Source organism: Ovis canadensis, chromosome 20 (assembly GCF_042477335.2).
Source record: "Ovis canadensis isolate MfBH-ARS-UI-01 breed Bighorn chromosome 20, ARS-UI_OviCan_v2, whole genome shotgun sequence".
NCBI classification, from domain to species: domain Eukaryota; kingdom Metazoa; phylum Chordata; class Mammalia; order Artiodactyla; family Bovidae; genus Ovis; species Ovis canadensis.
The window spans coordinates 8,924,517-8,946,993 of NC_091264.1; positions in this window are offsets into that span (position 1 = coordinate 8,924,517).

Sequence of the window (22,477 nt, forward strand, 5' to 3'; positions counted from 1 at the left end):
CTGACATGGATCTTGGGGTACTTCTGGAGTCTCCCCAGGGGAGTCAGTCCTCGTCTCGAATGCGGGCATGCACTTGCGCTTTCCTCCAGGGCGGTAGCAGCAGGGTCACGCAGTCCGCCGCGTGGATCAAAGGATCTATGGTTTTCCCTCGAGTCTTTCCCACGAGGCTTTCCCACGAGGCTTTCCCACAGGGCTGTCCCACGTGCACACGTGGTGGGAGTCGATCCTCGGCTTGAACGTCAAGGCAGTGCAGGGAAAAGAGGTTCCTCTGGAATGGACTGACATATCTGGGGGACTCTTGGAATGGTGGCACGACCCTGGAGTTCCTCTCGTCTTTCCTGTGGAGAGCGCCTCCTATTGAGATGCGACGGGAACGCCGGGAATTCTTTCCCTACGAAACAGGGAAAGGATCCCTCATCTCGAGCTAGGAGGCGGAAACGGGGCTCCCCTGGATGTGTGCGGGACCCCACGTGCTTCCTCTCGAGTGGAGACGGGTATGTCGGGGAACTTCTTGAGTTGCAGCAAGGGTGTGAAGGACCTTTGGAAGTTCCAGTGGTTAGACGTGATTAGCCTCGAGAAGCCTCAGCGGAAATGGGCCTCATCTCGCCTGGAGGGCAAAACCTCCTGGATTTTCTCGAGTTGCGGCAGGTGCTCTCGACTTACGACGGGGACCTCCGGGACCCGCTCTGGTGGCCTCAGGAAAGGCCAGTCCCCATGCGAGTTCCTCGGGGGCCTCTCGGGATTCCTCTCCCGTCGATGCCGGGGCCTAAGACCTTGTGTGGAGTCGGGGCCGGAACCTGAGGATTCCTCTCCAGTGCTGACATGGATCTTGGGGTAATTCTGGAGTCTCCCCAGGGGAGTCAGTCCTCGTCTCGAATGCGGGCATGCACTTGCGCTTTCCTCCAGAGCAGTAGCAGCAGTGTCACGCAATCCGCCGCGTGGATCAAAGGATCTATGGTTTTCCCTCGAGTCTTTCCCACGAGGCTTTCCCACGAGGCTTTCCCACAGGGCTGTCTCACGTGCACACGTGGTAGGAGTCGATCCTCGGCTTGAACGTCAAGGCAGTGCAGGGAAAACAGGTTCCTCTGGAATGGACTGACACATCTGGGGGTCTCTTGGAATGGTGCCACGACCCTGGAGTTCCTCTCGCCTTTCCTGTGGAGAGCGCCTCCTCTTGAGATGCGACGGGAACGCCGGGAATTCTTTCCCTACTAAACAGGGAAAGGATCCCTCATCTCGAGCTAGGAGGCGGAAACGGGGCTCCCCTGGATGTGTGCGGGACCCCACGTGCTTCCTCTCGAGTGGAAACGGGTATGTCGCGGAACTGCTTGAGTTGCAGCAAGGGTGTGAAGGACCCTTTGGAAGTTCCAGTGGTTAGATGTGATTAGCCTCGAGAAGCCTCAGCGGAAATGGGCCTCATCTCGCCTGGAGGGCAAAACCTCCTGGATTTTCTGGAGTTGTGGCAGGTGCTCTCGACTTACCACGGGGACCTCAGGGACCCGCTCTGGTGGCCTCAGGAAAGGCCAGTCCCCATGCGAGTTCCTCGGGGGCCTCTCAGGATTCCTCTCTCGAAGATGCCGGGGCCTAAAACCTTGTGTGGAGTCGGGGCCGGAACCTGAGGATTCCTCTCCAGTGCTGACATGGATTTTGGGGTACTTCTGGAGTCTCCCCAGGGGAGTCAGTCCTCGTCTCGAATGCGGGCATGCACTTGCGCTTTCCTTCAGAGCGGTAGCAGCAGTGTCACGCAGTCCGCCGCGTAGATCAAAGGATCTATGGTTTTCCCTCGAGTCTTTCCCACGAGGCTTTCCCACGAGGCTTTCCCACAGGGCTGTACCACGTGCACACGTGGTGGGAGTCGATCCTCGGCTTGAACGTCAAGGCAGTGCAGGGAAAACAGGTTCCTCTGGAATGGACTGACACATCTGGGGGTCTCTTGGAATGGTTGCACGACCCTGGAGTTCCTCTCCCCTTTCCTGTGGATAGTGCCTCATTTTGAGATGCGACGGGAACGCCGGGAAATCTTTCCCTACGAAACAGGGAAAGGATCCCTCATCTCGAGCTAGGAGGCGGAAATGGGGCTCCCCTGGATGTGTGCGGGACCCCATGTGCTTCCTCTCAAGTGGAGACGGGTATGTCGGGGAACTTCTTGAGTTGCACCAAGGGTGTGAGGACCCTTTGGAAGTTCCAGTGGTTAGATGTGATTAGCCTCGAGAAGCCTCAGCGGAAATGGGCCTCATCTCGACTGGAGGGCAAAACCTCCTGGATTTTCTCGTGTTGCGGCAGGTGCTCTCGACTTACGACGGGGACCTCAGGGACCCGCTCTGGTGGCCTCTGGAAAGGCCAGTCCCCATGCGAGTTCCTCGGGGGCCTCTCGGGATTCCTCTCCCGTCGATGCCGGGGCCTAAGACCTTGTGTGGAGTCGGGGCCGGAACCTGAGGATTCCTCTCCAGTGCTGACATGGATCTTGGGCTAATTCTGCAGTCTCCCCAGGGGAGTCAGTCCTCGTCTCGAATGCGGGCATGCTCTTGCGCTTTCCTCCAGAGCGGTAGCAGCAGTGTCTCGCAGTCCGCCGCGTGGATCAAAGGATCTATGGTTTTCCCTCGAGTCTTTCCCACGAGGCTTTCCCACGAGGCTTTCCCACAGGGCTGTCCCACGTGCACACGTGGTGGGAGTCGATCCTCGGCTTGAACGTCAAGGCAGTGCAGGGAAAACAGGTTCCTCTGGAATGAACTGACACATCTGGGGGACTCTTGGAATGGTGGCACGACCCTGGAGTTCCTCTCGCCTTTCCTGTGGAGAGCGCCTCTTCTTGAGATGCGACGGGAACGCCGGGAATTCTTTCCCTACGAAACAGGGAAAGGATCCCTCATCTCGAGCTAGGAGGCGGAAACGGGCTCCCCTGGATGTGTGCGGGACACCACGTGTTTCCTCTCGAGTGCAGACGGGTATGTCGGGGAACTTCTTGAGTTGCAGCAAGGGTGTGAAGGACCCTTTGGAAGTTCCAGTGGTTAGATGTGATTGGCCTCGAGAAGCCTCAGCGGAAATGGGCCTCATCTCGCCTGGAGGGCAAAACCTCCTGGATTTTCTCGAGTTGCGGCAGGTGCTCTCGACTTACGACGGGGACCTCAGGGAACCGCTCTGGTGGCCTCAGGAAAGGCCAGTCCCCATGCGAGTTCCTCGGGGGCCTCTCGGGATTCCTCTCCCGTCGATGCCGGGGCCTAAGACCTTGTGTGGAGTCGGGGCCGGAACCTGAGGATTCCTCTCCAGTGCTGACATGGATCTTGGGGTACTTCTGGAGTTTCCCCAGGGGAGTCAGTCCTCGTTTCGAATGCGGGCATGCACTTGCGCTTTCCTCCAGAGCGGTAGCAGCAGTGTCACGCAGTCCGCCGCGTGGATCAAAGGATCTATGGTTTTCCCTCGAGTCTTTCCCACGAGGCTTTCCCACGAGGCTTTCCCACAGGGCTGTCCCACGTGCACACGTGGTGGGAGTGGATCCTCGGCTTGAACGTCAAGGCAGTGCAGGGAAAACAGGTTCCTCTGGAATGGACTGACACATCTGGGGGACTCTTGGAATGGTGGCACGACCCTGGAGTTCCTCTCGCTTTTCCTGTGGAGACCGCCTCCTCTTGAGATGCGACGGGAACGCCGGGAATTCTTTCCCTACGAAACAGGGAAAGGATCCCTCATCTCGAGCTAGGAGGCGGAAACGGGGCTCCCCTGGATGTGTGCGGGACCCACGGGCTTCCTCTCGAGTGGAGACGGGTATGTCGGGGCACTTCTTGAGTTGCAGCAAGGGTGTGAAGGACCCTTTGGAAGTTCCAGTGGTTAGACGTGATTAGCCTCGAGAAGCCTCAGCGGAAATGTACCTCATCTCGCCTGGAGGGCAAAACCTCCTGGATTTTCTCGAGTTGCGGCAGGTGCTCTCGACCTACGACGGGGACCTCAGGGACCCGCTCTGGTGGTCTCAGGAAAGGCCAGTCCCCATGCGAGTTCCTCGGGGGCCTCTCGGGATTCCCCTCCCGTCGATGCCGGGGCCTAAGACCTTGTGTGGAGTCGGGGCCGGAACCTGAGGATTCCTCTCCAGTGCTGACATGGATCTTGGGGTACTTCTGGAGTCTCCCCAGGGGAGTCAGTCCTCGTCTCGAATGCGGGCATGCACTTGCGCTTTCCTCCAGAGCGGTCCCAGCAGTGTCACGCAGTCCGCCGCGTGGATCAAAGGATCTATGGTTTTCCCTCGAGTCTTTCCCACGAGGCTTTCCCACGAGGCTTTCCCACAGGGCTGTCCCACGTGCACACGTGGTGGGAGTCGATCCTCGGCTTGAACGTCAAGGCAGTGCAGGGAAAACAGGTTCCTCTGGAATGGACTGACACATCTGGGGGACTCTTGGAATGGTGTCACGACCCTGGAGTTCCTCTCGCCTTTCCTGTGGAGAGCGCCTCCTCTTGAGATGCGACGGGAACGCCGGGAATTCTTTCCCTACGAAACAGGGAAAGGATCCCTCATCTCGAGCTAGGAGGCGGAAACGGGGCTCCCCTGGATGTGTGCGGGACACCACGTGCTTCTTCTCGAGTGCAGACGGGTATGTCGGGGAACTTCTTGAGTTGCAGCAAGGGTGTGAAGGACCCTTTGGAAGTTCCAGTGGTTAGATGTGATTGGCCTCGAGAAGCCTCAGCTGAAATGGGCCTCATCTCGCCTGGAGGGCAAAACCTCCTGGATTTTCTCGAGTTGCGGCAGGTGGTCTCGACTTACGACGGGGACCTCAGGGAACCGCTCTGGTGGCCTCAGGAAAGGCCAGTCCTCATGCGAGTTCCTCGGGGGCCTCTCGGGATTCCTCTCCCGTCGATGCCGGGGCCTAAGACCTTGTGTGGAGTCGGGGCCGGAACCTGAGGATTCCTCTCCAGTGCTGACATGGATCTTGGGGTACTTCTGGAGTTTCCCCAGGGGAGTCAGTCCTCGTCTCGAATGCGGGCATGCACTTGCGCTTTCCTCCAGAGCGGTAGCAGCAGTGTCACGCAGTCCGCCGCGTGGATCAAAGGATCTATGGTTTTCCCTCGAGTCTTTCCCACGAGGCTTTCCCACGAGGCTTTCCCACAGGGCTGTCCCACGTGCACACGTGGTGGGAGTCGATCCTCGGCTTGAACGTCAAGGCAGTGCAGGGAAAACAGGTTCCTCTGGAATGGACTGACACATCTGGGGGACTCTTGGAATGGTGGCACGACCCTGGAGTTCGTCTCGCTTTTCCTGTGGAGACCGACTCCTCTTGAGATGCGACGGGAACGCCGGGAATTCTTTCCCTACGAAACAGGGAAAGGATCCCTCATCTCGAGCTAGGAGGCGGAAACGGGGCTCCCCTGGATGTGTGCGGGACCCACGTGCTTCCTCTCGAGTGGAGACGGGTATGTCGGGGCACTTCTTGAGTTGCAGCAAGGGTGTGAAGGACCCTTTGGAATTTCCAGTTGTTAGACGTGATTAGCCTCGAGAATCCTCAGCGGAAATGTACCTCATCTCGCCTGGAGGGCAAAACCTCCTGGATTTTCTCGAGTTGGGGCAGGTGCTCTCGACCTACGACGGGGACCTCAGGGACCCGCTCTGGTGGTCTCAGGAAAGGCCAGTCCCCATGCGAGTTCCTCGGGGGCCTCTCGGGATTCCTCTCCCGTCGATGCCGGGGCCTAAGACCTTGTGTGGAGTCGGGGCCGGAACCTGAGGATTCCTCTCCAGTGCTGACATGGATCTTGGGGTACTTCTGGAGTCTCCCCAGGGGAGTCAGTCCTCGTCTCGAATGCGGGCATGCACTTGCGCTTTCCTCCAGAGCAGTCCCAGCAGTGTCACGCAGTCCGCCGCGTGGATCAAAGGATCTATGGTTTTTCCTCGAGTCTTTCCCACGAGGCTTTCCCACGAGGCTTTCCCACAGGGCTGTCCCACGTGCACACGTGGTGGGAGTCGATCCTCGGCTTGAACGTCAAGGCAGTGCAGGGAAAACAGGTTCCTCTGGAATGGACTGACACATCTGGGGGACTCTTGGAATGGTGGCACGACCCTGGAGTTCCTCTCGCCTTTCCTGTGGAGAGCGCCTCCTCTTGAGATGCGACGGGAACGCCGGGAATTCTTTCCCTACGAAACAGGGAAAGGATCCCTCATCTCGAGCTAGGAGGCGGAAACGGGGCTCCCCTGGATGTGTGCAGGACACCACGTGCTTCCTCTCGAGTGCAGACGGGTATGTCGGGGAACTTCTTGAGTTGCAGCAAGGGTGTGAAGGACCCTTTGGAAGTTCCAGTGGTTAGATGTGATTGGCCTCGAGAAGCCTCAGCGGAAATGGGCCTCATCTCGCCTGGAGGGCAAAACCTCCTGGATTTTCTCGAGTTGCGGCAGGTGGTCTCGACTTACGACGGGGACCTCAGGGAACCGCTCTGGTGCCCTCAGGAAAGGCCAGTCCTCATGCGAGTTCCTCGGGGGCCTCTCGGGATTCCTCTCCCGTCGATGCCGGGGCCTAAGACCTTGTGTGGAGTCGGGGCCGGAACCTGAGGATTCCTCTCCAGTGCTGACATGGATCTTGGGGTACTTCTGGAATTTCCCCAGGGGAGTCAGTCCTCGTCTCGAATGCGGGCATGCACTTGCGCTTTCCTCCAGAGCGGTAGCAGCAGTGTCACGCAGTCCGCCGCGTGGATCAAAGGATCTATGGTTTTCCCTCGAGTCTTTCCCACGAGGCTTTCCCACGAGGCTTTCCCACAGGGCTGTCCCACGTGCACACGTGGTGGGAGTCGATCCTCGGCTTGAACGTCAAGGCAGTGCAGGGAAAACAGGTTCCTCTGGAATGGACTGACACATCTGGGGGACTCTTGGAATGGTGGCACGACCCTGGAGTTCCCCTCGCTTTTCCTGTGGAGACCGCCTCCTCTTGAGATGCGACGGGAACGCCGGGAATTCTTTCCCTACGAAACAGGGAAAGGATCCCTCATCTCGAGCTAGGAGGCGGAAACGGGGCTCCCCTGGATGTGTGCGGGACCCACGTGCTTCCTCTCGAGTGGAGACGGGTATGTCGGGGCACTTCTTGAGTTGCAGCAAGGCTGTGAAGGACCCTTTGGAAGTTCCAGTGGTTAGACGTGATTAGCCTCGAGAAGCCTCAGCGGAAATGTACCTCATCTCGCCTGGAGGGCAAAACCTCCTGGATTTTCTCGAGTTGCGGCAGGTGCTCTCGACCTACGACGGGGACCTCAGGGACCCGCTCTGGTGGTCTCAGGAAAGGCCAGTCCACATGCGAGTTCCTCGGGGGCCTCTCGGGATTCCTCTCCCGTCGATGCCGGGGCCTAAGACCTTGTGTGGAGTCGGGGCCGGAACCTGAGGATTCCTCTCCAGTGCTGACATGGATCTTGGGGTACTTCTGGAGTCTCCCCAGGGGAGTCAGTCCTCGTCTCGAATGCGGGCATGCACTTTCGCTTTCCTCCAGAGCGGTCCCAGCAGTGTCACGCAGTCCGCCGCGTGGATCAAAGGATCTATGGTTTTCCCTCGAGTCTTTCCCACGAGGCTTTCCCACGAGGCTTTCCCACAGGGCTGTCCCACGTGCACACGTGGTGGGAGTCGATCCTCGGCTTGAACGTCAAGGCAGTGCAGGGAAAACAGGTTCCTCTGGAATGGACTGACACATCTGGGGGACTCTTGGAATGGTGGCACGACCCTGGAGTTCCTCTCGCTTTTCCTGTGGAGACCGCCTCCTCTTGAGATGCGACGGGAACGCCGGGAATTCTTTCCCTACGAAACAGGGAAAGGATCCCTCATCTCGAGCTAGGAGGCGGAAACGGGGCTCCCCTGGATGTGTGCGGGACCCACGTGCTTCCTCTCGAGTGGAGACGGGTATGTCGGGGCACTTCTTGAGTTGCAGCAAGGGTGTGAAGGACCCTTTGGAAGTTCCAGTGGTTAGACGTGATTAGCCTTGAGAAGCCTCAGCGGAAATGTACCTCATCTCGCCTGGAGGGCAAAACCTCCTGGATTTTCTCGAGTTGCGGCAGGTGCTCTCGACCTACGACGGGGACCTCAGGGACCCGCTCTGGTGGTCTCAGGAAAGGCCAGTCCCCATGCGAGTTCCTCGGGGGCCTCTCGGGATTCCTCTCCCGTCGATGCCGGGGCCTAAGACCTTGTGTGGAGTCGGGGCCGGAACCTGAGGATTCCTCTCCAGTGCTGACATGGATCTTGGGGTACTTCTGGAGTCTCCCCAGGGGAGTCAGTCCTCGTCTCGAATGCGGGCATGCACTTGCGCTTTCCTCCAGAGCGGTCCCAGCAGTGTCACGCAGTCCGCCGCGTGGATCAAAGGATCTATGGTTTTCCCTCGAGTCTTTCCCACGAGGCTTTCCCACGAGGCTTTCCCACAGGGCTGTCCCACGTGCACACGTGGTGGGAGTCGATCCTCGGCTTGAACGTCAAGGCAGTGCAGGGAAAACAGGTTCCTCTGGAATGGACTGACACATCTGGGGGACTCTTGGAATGGTGTCACGACCCTGGAGTTCCTCTCGCCTTTCCTGTGGAGAGCGCCTCCTCTTGAGATGCGACGGGAACGCCGGGAATTCTTTCCCTACGAAACAGGGAAAGGATCCCTCATCTCGAGCTAGGAGGCGGAAACGGGTCTCCCCTGGATGTGTGCGGGACACCACGTGCTTCCTCTCGAGTGCAGGCGGGTATGTCGGGGAACTTCTTGAGTTGCAGCAAGGGTGTGAAGGACCCTTTGGAAGTTCCAGTGGTTAGATGTGATTGGCCTCGAGAAGCCTCAGCGGAAATGAGCCTCATCTCGCCTGGAGGGCAAAACCTCCTGGATTTTCTCGAGTTGCGGCAGGTGGTCTCGACTTACGACGGGGACCTCAGGGAACCGCTCTGGTGGCCTCAGGAAAGGCCAGTCCTCATGCGAGTTCCTCGGGGGCCTCTCGGGATTCCTCTCCCGTCGATGCCGGGGCCTAAGACCTTGTGTGGAGTCGGGGCCGGAACCTGAGGATTCCTCTCCAGTGCTGACATGGATCTTGGGGTACTTCTGGAGTCTCCCCAGGGGAGTCAGTCCTCGTCTCGAATGCGGGCATGCACTTGCGCTTTCCTCCAGAGCGGTAGCAGCAGTGTCACGCAGTCCGCCGCGTGGATCAAAGGATCTATGGTTTTCCCTCGAGTCTTTCCCACGAGGCTTTCCCACGAGGCTTTCCCACAGGGCTGTCCCACGTGCACACGTGGTGGGAGTCGATCCTCGGCTTGAACGTCAAGGCAGTGCAGGGAAAACAGGTTCCTCTGGAATGGACTGACACATCTGGGGGACTCTTGGAATGGTGGCACGACCCTGGAGTTCCTCTCGCTTTTCCTGTGGAGACCGCCTCCTCTTGAGATGCGACTGGAACGCCGGGAATTCTTTCCCTACGAAACAGGGAAAGGATCCCTCATCTCGAGCTAGGAGGCGGAAACGGGGCTCCCCTGGATGTGTGCGGGACCCACGTGCTTCCTCTCGAGTGGAGACGGGTATGTCGGGGCACTTCTTGAGTTGCAGCAAGGGTGTGAAGGACCCTTTGGAAGTTCCAGTGGTTAGACGTGATTAGCCTCGAGAAGCCTCAGCGGAAATGTACCTCATCTCGCCTGGAGGGCAAAACCTCCTGGATTTTCTCGAGTTGCGGCAGGTGCTCTCGACCTACCCCGGGGACCTCAGGGACCCGCTCTGGTGGTCTCAGGAAAGGCCAGTCCCCATGCGAGTTCCTCGGGGGCCTCTCGGGATTCCTCTCCCGTCGATGCCGGGGCCTAAGACCTTGTGTGGAGTCGGGGCCGGAACCTGAGGATTCCTCTCCAGTGCTGACATGGATCTTGGGGTACTTCTGGAGTCTCCCCAGGGGAGTCAGTCCTCGTCTCGAATGCGGGCATGCACTTGCGCTTTCCTCCAGAGCGGTCCCAGCAGTGTCACGCAGTCCGCCGCGTGGATCAAAGGATCTATGTTTTTCCCTCGAGTCTTTCCCACGAGGCTTTCCCACGAGGCTTTCCCACAGGGCTGTCCCACGTGCACACGTGGTGGGAGTCGATCCTCGGCTTGAACGTCAAGGCAGTGCAGGGAAAACAGGTTCCTCTGGAATGGACTGACACATCTGGGGGACTCTTGGAATGGTGTCACGACCCTGGAGTTCCTCTCGCCTTTCCTGTGGAGAGCGCCTCCTCTTGAGATGCGACGGGAACGCCGGGAATTCTTTCCCTACGAAACAGGGAAAGGATCCCTCATCTCGAGCTAGGAGGCGGAAACGGGGCTCCCCTGGATGTGTGCGGGACACCACGTGCTTCCTCTCGAGTGCAGACGGGTATGTCGGGGAACTTCTTGAGTTGCAGCAAGGGTGTGAAGGACCCTTTGGAAGTTCCAGTGGTTAGATGTGATTGGCCTCGAGAAGCCTCAGCGGAAATGGGCCTCATCTCGCCTGGAGGGCAAAACCTCCTGGATTTTCTCGAGTTGCGGCAGGTGGTCTCGACTTACGACGGGGACCTCAGGGAACCGCTCTGGTGGCCTCAGGAAAGGCCAGTCCTCATGCGAGTTCCTCGGGGGCCTCTCGGGATTCCTCTCCCGTCGATGCCGGGGCCTAAGACCTTGTGTGGAGTCGGGGCCGGAACCTGAGGATTCCTCTCCAGTGCTGACATGGATCTTGGGGTACTTCTGGAGTTTCCCCAGGGGAGTCAGTCCTCGTCTCGAATGCGGGCATGCACTTGCGCTTTCCTCCAGAGCGGTAGCAGCAGTGTCACGCAGTCCGCCTCGTGGATCAAAGGATCTATGGTTTTCCCTCGAGTCTTTCCCACGAGGCTTTCTCACGAGGCTTTCCCACAGGGCTGTCCCACGTGCACACGTGGTGGGAGTCGATCCTCGGCTTGAACGTCAAGGCAGTGCAGGGAAAACAGGTTCCTCTGGAATGGACTGACACATCTGGGGGACTCTTGGAATGGTGGCACGACCCTGGAGTTCCTCTCGCTTTTCCTGTGGAGACCGCCTCCTCTTGAGATGCGACGGGAACGCCGGGAATTCTTTCCCTACGAAACAGGGAAAGGATCCCTCATCTCGAGCTAGGAGGCGGAAACGGGGCTCCCCTGGATGTGCGGGACCCACGTGCTTCCTCTCGAGTGGAGACGGGTATGTCGGGGCACTTCTTGAGTTGCAGCAAGGGTGTGAAGGACCCTTTGGAAGTTCCAGTGGTTAGACGTGATTAGCCTCGAGAAGCCTCAGCGGAAATGTACCTCATCTCGCCTGGAGGGCAAAACCTCCTGGATTTTCTCGAGTTGCGGCAGGTGCTCTCGACCTACGACGGGGACCTCAGGGACCCGCTCTGGTGGTCTCAGGAAAGGCCAGTCCCCATGCGAGTTCCTCGGGGGCCTCTCGGGATTCCTCTCCCGTCGATGCCGGGGCCTAAGACCTTGCGTGGAGTCGGGGCCGGAACCTGAGGATTCCTCTCCAGTGCTGACATGGATCTTGGGGTACTTCTGGAGTCTCACCAGGGGAGTCAGTCCTCGTCTCGAATGCGGGCATGCACTTGCGCTTTCCTCCAGGGCGGTAGCAGCAGTGTCACGCAGTCCGCCGCGTGGATCAAAGGATCTATGGTTTTCCCTCGAGTCTTTCCCACGAGGCTTTCCCACGAGGCTTTCCCACAGGGCTGTCCCACGTGCACACGTGGTGGGAGTCGATCCTCGGCTTGAACGTCAAGGCAGTGCAGGGAAAACAGGTTCCTCTGGAATGGACTGACACATCTGGGGGACTCTTGGAATGGTGGCACGACCCTGGAGTTCCTCTCGCCTTTCCTGTGGAGAGCGCCTCCTCTTGAGATGCGACGGGAACGCCGGGAATTCTTTCCCTACGAAACAGGGAAAGGATCCCTCATCTCGAGCTAGGAGGCGGAAACGGGGCTCCCCTGGATGTGTGCGGGACCCCACGTGCTTCCTCTCGAGTGCAGACGGGTATGTCGGGGAACTTCTTGAGTTGCAGCAAGGGTGTGAAGGACCCTTTGGAAGTTCCAGTGGTTAGATGTGATTGGCCTCGAGAAGCCTCAGCGGAAATGGGCCTCATCTCGCCTGGAGGGCAAAACCTCCTGGATTTTCTCGAGTTGCGGCAGGTGGTCTCGACTTACGACGGGGACCTCAGGGAACCGCTCTGGTGGCCTCAGGAAAGGCCAGTCCCCATGCGAGTTCCTCGGGGGCCTCTCGGGATTCCTCTCCCGTCGATGCCGGGGCCTAAGACCTTGTGTGGAGTCGGGGCCGGAACCTGAGGATTCCTCTCCAGTGCTGACATGGATCTTGGGGTACTTCTGGAGTTTCCCCAGGGGAGTCAGTCCTCGTCTCGAATGCGGGCATGCACTTGCGCTTTCCTCCAGAGCGGTAGCAGCAGTGTCACGCAGTCCGCCGCGTGGATCAAAGGATCTATGGTTTTCCCTCGAGTCTTTCCCACGAGGCTTTCCCACGAGGCTTTCCCACAGGGCTGTCCCACGTGCACACGTGGTGGGAGTCGATCCTCGGCTTGAACGTCAAGGAAGTGCAGGGAAAACAGGTTCCTCTGGAATGGACTGACACATCTGGGGGACTCTTGGAATGGTGGCACGACCCTGGAGTTCCTCTCGCTTTTCCTGTGGAGACCGCCTCCTCTTGAGATGCGACGGGAACGCCGGGAATTCTTTCCCTACGAAACAGGGAAAGGATCCCTCATCTCGAGCTAGGAGGCGGAAACGGGGCTCCCCTGGATGTGTGCGGGACCCACGTGCTTCCTCTCGAGTGGAGACGGGTATGTCGGGGCACTTCTTGAGTTGCAGCAAGGGTGTGAAGGACCCTTTGGAAGTTCCAGTGGTTAGACGTGATTAGCCTCGAGAAGCCTCAGCGGAAATGTACCTCATCTCGCCTGGAGGGCAAAACCTCCTGGATTTTCTCGAGTTGCGGCAGGTGCTCTCGACCTACGACGGGGACCTCAGGGACCCGCTCTGGTGGTCTCAGGAAAGGCCAGTCCCCATGCGAGTTCCTCGGGGGCCTCTCGGGATTCCTCTCCCGTCGATGCCGGGGCCTAAGACCTTGTGTGGAGTCGGGGCCGGAACCTGAGGATTCCTCTCCAGTGCTGACATGGATCTTGGGGTACGTCTGGAGTCTCCCCAAGGGAGTCAGTCCTCGTCTCGAATTCGGGCATGCACTTGCGCTTTCCTCCAGAGCGGTAGCAGCAGTGTCACGCAGTCCGCCGCGTGGATCAAAGGATCTATGGTTTTCCCTCGAGTCTTTCCCACGAGGCTTTCCCACGAGGCTTTCCCACAGGGCTGTCCCACGTGCACACGTGGTGGGAGTCGATCCTCGGCTTGAACGTCAAGGCAGTGCAGGGAAAACAGGTTCCTCTGGAATGGACTGACACATCTGGGGGATTATTGGAATGGTGGCCCGACCCTGGAGTTCCTCTCGCCTTTCCTGTTAAGAGCGCCTCCTCTTGAGATGCGACGGGAACGCCGGGAATTCTTTCCCTACGAAACAGGGAAAGGATCCCTCATCTCGTGCTAGGAGGCGGAAACGGGGCTCACCTGGATGTGTGCGGGACACCACGTGCTTCCTCTCGAGTGGAGACGGGTATGTCGGGGAACTTCTTGAGTTGCAGCAAGGGTGTGAAGGACCCTTTGGAAGTTCCAGTGGTTAGATGTGATTGGCCTCGAGAAGCCTCAGCGGAAATGGGCCTCATCTCGCCTGGAGGGCAAAACCTCCTGGATTTTCTCGAGTTGCGGAAGGTGCTCTCGACTTACGACGGGGACCTCAGGGACCCGCTCTGGTGGCCTCAGGAAAGGCCAGTCCCCATGCTAGTTCCTCGGGGGCCTCTCAGGATTCCTCTCCCGTCGATGCCGGGGCCTAAGACCTTGTGTGGAGTCGGGGCCGGAACCTGAGGATTCCTCTCCAGTGCTGACATGGATCTTGGGGTACTTCTGGAGTCTCCCCAGGGGAGTCAGTCCTCGTCTCGAATGCGGGCATGCACTTGCGCTTTCCTCCAGAGCGGTAGCAGCAGTGTCACGCAGTCCGCCGCGTGGATCAAAGGATCTATGGTTTTCCCTCGAGTCTTTCCCACGAGGCTTTCCCACGAGGCTTTCCCACAGGGCTGTCCCACGTGCACACGTGGTGGGAGTCGATCCTCGGCTTGAACGTCAAGGCAGTGCAGGAAAAACAGGTTCCTCTGGAATGGACTGACACATCTGGCGGACTCTTGGAATGGTGTCACGACCCTGGAGTTCCTCTCGCCTTTCCTGTGGAGAGCGCCTCCTCTTGAGATGCGACGGGAACGCCGGGAATTCTTTCCCTACGAAACAGGGAAAGGATCCCTCATCTCGAGCTAGGAGGCGGATACGGGGCTCCCCTGGATGTGTGCGGGACACCACGTGCTTCCTCTCGAGTGCAGACGGGTATGTCGGGGAACTTCTTGAGTTGCAGCAAAGGTGTGAAGGACCCTTTGGAAGTTCCAGTGGTTAGATGTGATTGGCCTCGAGAAGCCTCAGCGGAAATGGGCCTCATCTCGCCTGGAGGGCAAAACCTCCTGGATTTTCTCGAGTTGCGGTAGGTGGTCTCGACTTACGACGGGGACCTCAGGGAACCGCTCTGGTGGCCTCAGGAAAGGCCAGTCCCCATGCGAGTTCCTCGGGGGCCTCTCGGGATTCCTCTCCCGTCGATGCCGGGGCCTAAGACCTTGTGTGGAGTCGGGGCCGGAACCTGAGGATTCCTCTCCAGTGCTGACATGGATCTTGGGGTTCTTCTGGAGTCTCCCCAGGTGAGTCAGTCCTCGTCTCCAATGCGGGCATGCACTTGCGCTTTCCTCCAGAGCGGTAGCATCAGTGTCACGCAGTCCGTCGCGTGGATCAAAGGATCTATGGTTTTCCCTCGAGTCTTTCCCACGAGGCTTTCCCACGAGGCTTTCCCACAGGGCTGTCCCACGTGCACACGTGGTGGGAGTCGATCCTTGGCTTGAACGTCAAGGCAGTGCAGGGAAAACAGGTTCCTCTGGAATGGACTGACACATCTGGGGGACTCTTGGAATGGTGGCACGACCCTGGAGTTCCTCTCGCCTTTCCTGTGGAGAGCGCCTCCTCTTGAGATGCGACGGGAACGCCGGGAATTCTTTCCCTACGAAACAGGGAAAGGATCCCTCATCTCGAGCTAGGAGGCGGAAACGGGGCTCCCCTGGATGTGTGCGGGAACCCACGTGCTTCCTCTCGAGTGGAGACGGGTATGTCGGGGAATTTCTTGAGTTGCAGCAATGGTGTGAAGGACCCTTTGGAAGTTCTAGTGGTTAGATGTGATTGGCCTCGAGAAGCCTCAGCGGAAATGGGCCTCATCTCGCCTGAAGGGCAAAACCTCCTGGATTTTCTCGAGTTGCGGCAGGTGCTCTCGACTTACGACGGGACCTCAGGGAACCGCTAAGGTGGCCTCAGGAAAGGCCAGTCCCCATGCGAGTTCCTCGGGGGCCTCTCGGGATTCCTCTCCCGTTGATGCCGGGGCCTAAGACCTTGTGTGGAGTCGGGGCTGGAACCTGAGGATTCCTCTCCAGTGCTGACATGGATCTTGGGGTACTTCTGGAGTCTCCCCAGGGGAGTCAGTCCTCGTCTCGAATGCGGGCATGCATTGCGCTTTCCTCCAGAGCGGTAGCAGCAGTGTCACGCAGTCCGCCGCGTGGATCAAAGGATCTATGGTTTTCCCTCGAGTCTTTCCCACGAGGCTTTCCCACGAGGCTTTCCCACAGGGCTGTCCCAAGTGCACACGTGGTGGGAGTCGATCCTCGGCTTGAACGTCAAGGCAGTGCAGGGAAAACAGGTTCCTCTGGAATGGACTGACACATCTGGGGGACTCTTGGAATGGTGGCACGACCCTGGAGTTCCTCTCGCCTTTCCTGTGGAGAGCGCCTCCTCTTGAGATGCGACGGGAACGCCGGGAAATCTTTCCCTACGAAACAGGGAAAGGATCCCTCATCTCGAGCTAGGAGGCGGAAACGGGGCTCCCCTGGATGTGTACGGGACCCACGTGCTTCCTCTCGAGTGGAGACGGGTATGTCGGGGAACTTCTTGAGTTGCAGCAAGGGTGTGAAGGACCCTTTGGAAGTTCCAGTGGTTAGATGTGATTGGCCTCGAGAAGCCTCAGCGGAAATGGGCCTCATCTCGCCTGGAGGGCAAAACCTCCTGGATTTTCTCGAGTTGCGGCAGGTGCTCTCGACTTACGACGGGGACCTCAGGGACCCGCTCTGGTGGCCTCAGGAAAGGCCAGTCCCCATGCGAGTTCCTCGGGGGCCTGTCGGGATTCCTCTCCCGTCGATGCCGGGGCCTAAGACCTTGTGTGGAGTCGGGGCCGGAACCTGAGGATTCCTCTCCAGTGCTGACATGGATCTTGGGGTACTTCTGGAGTCTCCCCAGGGGAGTCAGTCCTCGTCTCGAATGCGGGCATGCACTTGGGCTTTCCTTCAGAACGGTAGCAGCAGTGTCACGCAGTCCGCCGCGTGGATCAAAGGATCTATGGTTTTCCCTCGAGTCTTTCCCACGAGGCTTTCCCACGAGGCTTTCCCACAGGGCTGTCCCACGTGCACACGTGGTGGGAGTCGATCCTCGGCTTGAACGTCAAGGCAGTGCAGGGAAAACAGGTTCCTCTGGAATGGACTGACACATCTGGGGGACTCTTGGAATGGTGGCACGACCCTGGAGTTCCTCTCGCCTTTCCTGTGGAGAGCGCCTCCTCTTGAGATGCGACGGGAACGCCGGGAATTCTTTCCCTACGAAACAGGGAAAGGATCCCTCATCTTGAACTAGGAGGCGGAAACGGGGATTCCCTGGATGTGTGCGGGACCCCCTTGCTTCCTCTCGAGTGGAGACGGGTATGTCGGGGAACTTCTTGAGTTGCAGCAAAGGTGTGAAGGACCCTTTGGAAGTTCCAGTGGTTAGATGTGATTAGCCTCAAGAAGCCTCAGTGGAAATGGGCCTCATCTCGCGTGGAGAGCAAAACCTCCTGGATTTTCTCGAGTTGCGGCAGGTGCTCTCGACTTACGACGGGGACCTCGGGGAACCGCTCTGGTGGCCTCAGGAAAGGCGAGTCCCCATGCGATTTCCTCGGGGGCCTCTCGGGATTCCTCTCCGGTCGATGCCGGGGCCTAAGACCTTGTGTGGAGTCGGGGCCGGAACCTGAGGATTCCTCTCCAGTGCTGACATGGATCTTGGGGGTCTTCTGGAGTCTCCCCAGGAGAGTCAGTCCTCGTCTCGAATGCGGGCATGCACTTGCGCTTTCCCCCAGAGCGGTAGCAGCAGTGTCACGCAGTCCGCCGCGTGGATCAAAGGATCTATGGTTTTCCCTCGAGTCTTTCCCACGAGGCTTTCCCACAGGGCTGTCCCATGTGCACACGTGGTGGGAGTCGATCCTCGGCTTGAACGTCAAGGCAGTGCAGGGAAAACAGGTTCCTCTGAAATGGACTGACACATCTGGGGGCTCTTGGAATGGTGGCACGGCCTTGGAGTTCCTCTCGCCTTTTCTGTGGAGAGCGCTTCATCTTGAGATGCGACGGGAACGCCGGGAATTCTTTCCCTACGAAACAGGGAAAGGATCCCTCATCTCGAGCTATTAGGTGGAAACGGGGCTCCCTTGGATGTGTGCGGGACCCTCATGCTTCCTCTGGAGTGGAGATGGGTATGTCGGGGAACTTCTTGAGTTGCAGCAAGGGTGTGAAGGACCCTTTGGAAGTTCCAGTGGTTAGATGTGATTAGCCTCGAGAAGCCTCAGCGGAAATGGGCCTCATGTCGCCTGGAGGGCAAAACCTCCTGGATTTTCTCGAGTTGCGGCAGGTGCTCTCGACTTACGACGGGGACCTCGGGGACCAGCTCTGGTGGCCTCAGGAAAGGCCAGTCCCCATGCGAGTTCTTCTGGGGCCTCTCGGGATTCCTCTCCCGTCGATGCCGGGGCCTAAGACCTTGAGTTGTGTCGGGGCCGGAACCTGAGGATTCCTCTCCAGTGCTGACATGGATCTTGGGGTACTTCTGGAGTCTCCCCAGGGGAGTCAGTCCTCGTCTCGAATGCGGGCATGCACTTGCGCTTTCCTCCAGAGCGGTAGCAGCAGTGTCACGCAGTCCGCCGCGTGGATCAAAGGATCTATGGTTTTCCCTCGAGTCTTTCCCACGAGGATTTCCCACGAGGCTTTCCCACAGGGCTGTCCCACGTGCACACGTGGTGGGAGTCGATCCTCGGCTTGAACGTCAAGGCAGTGCAGGGAAAACAGGTTCCTCTGGAATGGACTGACACATCTGGGGGACTCTTGGAATGGTGGCACGACCCCGGAGTTCCTCTCGCCTTTCCTGTGGAGAGCGCCTCCTCTTGAGATGCGACGGGACCGCCGGGAATTCTTTCCCTACGGAACAGGGAAAGTTTCCCTCATCTCGTGCAAGGAGGCGGAAACGGGGCTCCCCTGGATGTGTGCGGGACCCTCGTGCTCCTCTCGAGTGGAGACGGGTATGTTGGGGAACTTCTTGAGTTGCAGCAAGGGTGTGAAGGACCCTTTGGAAGTTTCAGTGGTTAGATGTGATTAGCCTCGAGAAGCCTCAGCGGAAATGGGCCTCATCTCGCCTGGAGGGCAGTACCTCCTGGATTTTCTCGATTTGGGGCAGGTGCTCTCGACTTTCGACGGGTACCTCGGGACCCGCTCTAGTGGCCTCAGGAAAGGCCAGTCCCCATGCGAGTTCCTCTGGGGCCTCTCGGGATTCCTCTCCCGTCGATGCCGGGGCCTAAGACCTTGTGTGGAGTCGGGGCCGGAACCTGAGGATTCCTCTCCAGTGCTGACATGGATCTTGGGGTACTTCTGGAGTCTCCCCAGGGGAGTCAGTCCTCGTCTCGAATGCGGGCATGCACTTGCGCTTTCCCCCAGAGCGGTAGCAGCAGTGTCACGCAGTCCGCCACGTGGATCAAAGGATCTATGGTTTTCCCTCGAGTCTTTCCCATGAGTCTTTCCCACGAGGCTTTCCCACAGGGCTGTCCCACGTGCACACGTGGTGGGAGTCGATCCTCGGCTTGAACGTCAAGGCAGTGCAGGGAAAACAGGTTCCTCTGGAATGGACTGACACATCTGGGGGACTCTTGGAATGGTGACACGACCCTGGAGTTCCTCTCGCCTTTCCTGTGGAGAGCGCCTCCTTTTGAGATGCGACGGGAACGCCGGGAATTCTTTCCCTACGAAACAGGGAAAGGATCCCTCATCTCGATCAAGGAGGCGGAAACGGGGCTCCCCTGGATGTGTGCGGCACCCTCGTCCTTCCTCTCGAGTGGAGACGGGTATGTCGGGGAACTTCTTGAGTTGCAGCAAGGGTGTGAAGGACCCTTTGGAATTTCCAGTGGTTAGATGTGATTAGCCTCGAGAAGCCTCAGAGGAAATGGGCCTCATCTCGCCTGGAGGGCAAAACCTCCTGGATTTTCTCGAGTTGCGGCAGGTGCTCTCGACTTACGACGGAGACCTCAGGGACCCGCTCTGGTGGCCTCAGGAAAGGCCAGTCCCCATGCGAGTTCCTCGGGGGCCTCTCGGGATTCCTCTCCCGTCGATGCCGGGGCCTAAGACCTTGTGTGGAGTCGGGGCCGGAACCTGAGGATTCCTCTCCAGTGCTGACATGGATCTTGGGGTACTTCTGGAGTCTCCCCAGGGGAGTCAGTCCTCGTCTCGAATGCGGGCATGCACTTGCGCTTTCCTCCAGAGCGGTAGCAGCAGTGTCACGCAGTCCGCCGCGTGGATCAAAGGATCTATGGTTTTCCCTCGAGTCTTTCCCACGAGGCTTTCCCACGAGGTTTTCCCACAGGGCTGTCCCACGTGCACACGTTGTGGGAGTCGATCCTCGGCTTGAACGTCAAGGCAGTGCAGGGAAAACAGATTCCTTAGTAATGGACTGACACATCTGGGGGTCTCTTGGAATGCTGGCACGACCCTGGAGTTCCTCTCCCCTTTCCTGTGGAGAGCGCCTCCTCTTGAGATGCGACGGGAACGCCGGGAATTCTTTCCCTACGAAACAGGGAAAGGATCCCTCATTTCGAGCTAGGAGGCGGAAACGGGGCTCCCCTGGATGTGTGCGGGACCCCACGTGATTCCTCTCGAGTGGAGACGGGTATGTCGGGGAACTTCTCGAGTTGCAGCAATGGTGTGAAGGACCCTTTGGAAGTTCCAGTGGTTAGATATGATTAGCCTCAAGAAGCCTCAGCGGAAATGAGCCTCATCTCGCCTGGAGGGCAAAACCTCGTTGATTTTCTCGAGTTGCGGCAGGTGCTCTCGACTTACGACGGGGACCTCAGGGACCCCCTCTGGTGGCCTCAGGAAAGGCCAGTCCCCATGCGAGTTCCTCGGGGGCCTCTCGGGATTCCTCTCCCGTCGATGCCGGGGCTTAAAACCTTGTGTGGAGTCGGGGCCGGAACCTGAGGATTCCTCTCCAGTGCTGACATGGATCTTGGGGTACTTCTGGAGTCTCCCCAGGGGAGTCAGTCCTCGTCTCGAATGCGGGCATGCACTTGCGCTTTCCTCCAGAGCGGTAGCAGCAGTGTCACGCAGTCCGCCGCGTGGATCAAAGGATCTATGGTTTTCCCTCGAGTCTTTCCCACGAGGCTTTCCCACGAGGCTTTTCCACAGGGCTGTCCCACGTGAACACGTGGTGGGAGTCGATCCTCGGCTTGAACGTCAAGGCAGTACAGGGAAAAGAGGTTCCTCTGGAATAGACTGACACATCTGGGGTCTCTTGGAATGGTGGCACGACCCTGGAGTTCCTCTCGCCTTTCTTTGGAGAGCGCCTCCTCTTGAGATGCGACGGGAACGCCGGGAATTCTTTCCCTACGAAACAGGGAAAGGATCCCTCATTTCGAGCTACGAGGCGGAAACGGGGCTCCTCTGGATGTGTGCGGGACCCTCGTGCTTCCTCTCGAGTGGATACGGGTATGTCGGGGAACTTCTTGAGTTGCAGAAAGGGTGTGAAAGACCCTTTGGAAGTTCCAGTGGTTAGATGTGATTAGCCTCGAGAAGCCTCAGCGGAAATGGGCCTCATCTCGCCTGGAGGGCAAAACCTCCTGGATTTTCTCGAGTTGCGGCAGGTGCTCTCGACTTACGACGGGGACATCATGGACCCGCTCTGGTGGCCTCAGGAAAGGCCAGTCCCCATGCCAGTTCCTCGGGGGCGTCTCGGGATTCCTCTCCCGTCGATGCTGGGGCCTAAGACCTTGGGTGGAGTCGGGGCCGGAACCTGAGGATTCCTCTCTAGTGCTGACATGGATCTTGGGGTACTTCTGGAGTCTCCCCAGGGGAGTCAGTCCTCGTCTCGAATGCGGGCATGCACTTGCGCTTTCCTCCAGAGCGGTAGCAGCAGTGTCACGCAGTCCGCCGCGTGGATCAAAGGATCTATGGTTTTCCCTCGAGTCTTTCCCACGAGGCTGTCCCACGAGGCTTTCCCACAGGGCTGTCCCACGTGCACACGTGGTGGGAGTCGATCCTCGGCTTGAACGTCAAGGCAGTTCAGGGAAATCAGGTTCCTCTGGAATGGACTGACACATCTGGGGGACTCTTGGCATGGTGGCACGACCCTGGAGTTCCTCTCGCCTTTCCTGTGGAGAGCGCCTCCTCTTGAGATGCGAAGGGAACGCCGGGAATTCTTTCCCTACGAAACAGGGATAGGATCCCTCATCTGGAACTAGGAGGCGGAAACGGGGCTCCCCTGGATGTGTGCGGCACCCCACGGGCTTCCTCTCGAGTGGAGACGGGTATGTCGCGGAACTGCTTGAGTTGCAGCAAGGGTGTGAAGGACCCTTTGGAAGTTCCAGTGGTGAGATGTGATTAGCCTTGAGAAGCCTCAGCGGAAATGGGCCTCATCTCGCCTGGAGGGCAAAACCTCACGGATTTTCTCGAGCTGCGGCAGGTGCTCTGGACTTACGACGCGACCTCAGGGACCCGCTCTGGTGGCCTCAGGAAAGGCCAGTCCCCATGCGAGTTCCTCGCGGGCCTCTCGGGATTCCTCTCCCGTCGATGCCGGGGCCTAAGACCTTGTGTGGATTCGGGGCCGTAACCTGAGGATTCCTCTCCAGTGCTGACATGGATCTTGGGGTACTTCTGGAGTCTCCCCAGGGGAGTCAGTCCTCGTCTCGAATGCGGGCATGCACTTGCGCTTTCCTCCAGAGCGGTAGCAGCAGTGTCACGCAGTCCGCCGCGTGGATCAAAGGATCTATGGTTTTCCCTCGAGTCTTTCCCACGAGGCTTTCCCACAGGGCTGTCCCACGTGCACACGTGGTGGGAGTCGATCCTCGGCTTGAACGTCAAGGCAGTGCAGGGAAAACAGGTTCCTCTGGAATGGACTGACACATCTGGGGGTCTCTTGGAATGGTGGCACGACCCAGGAGTTCCTCTCCCCTTTCCTGTGGAGAGCGCCTCCTCTTGAGATGCGACGGAAACGCCGGGAATTCTTTCCCTACGAAAGAGAGAAAGGATCCCTCATCTCGAGCTAGGAGGCTGAAACGGGG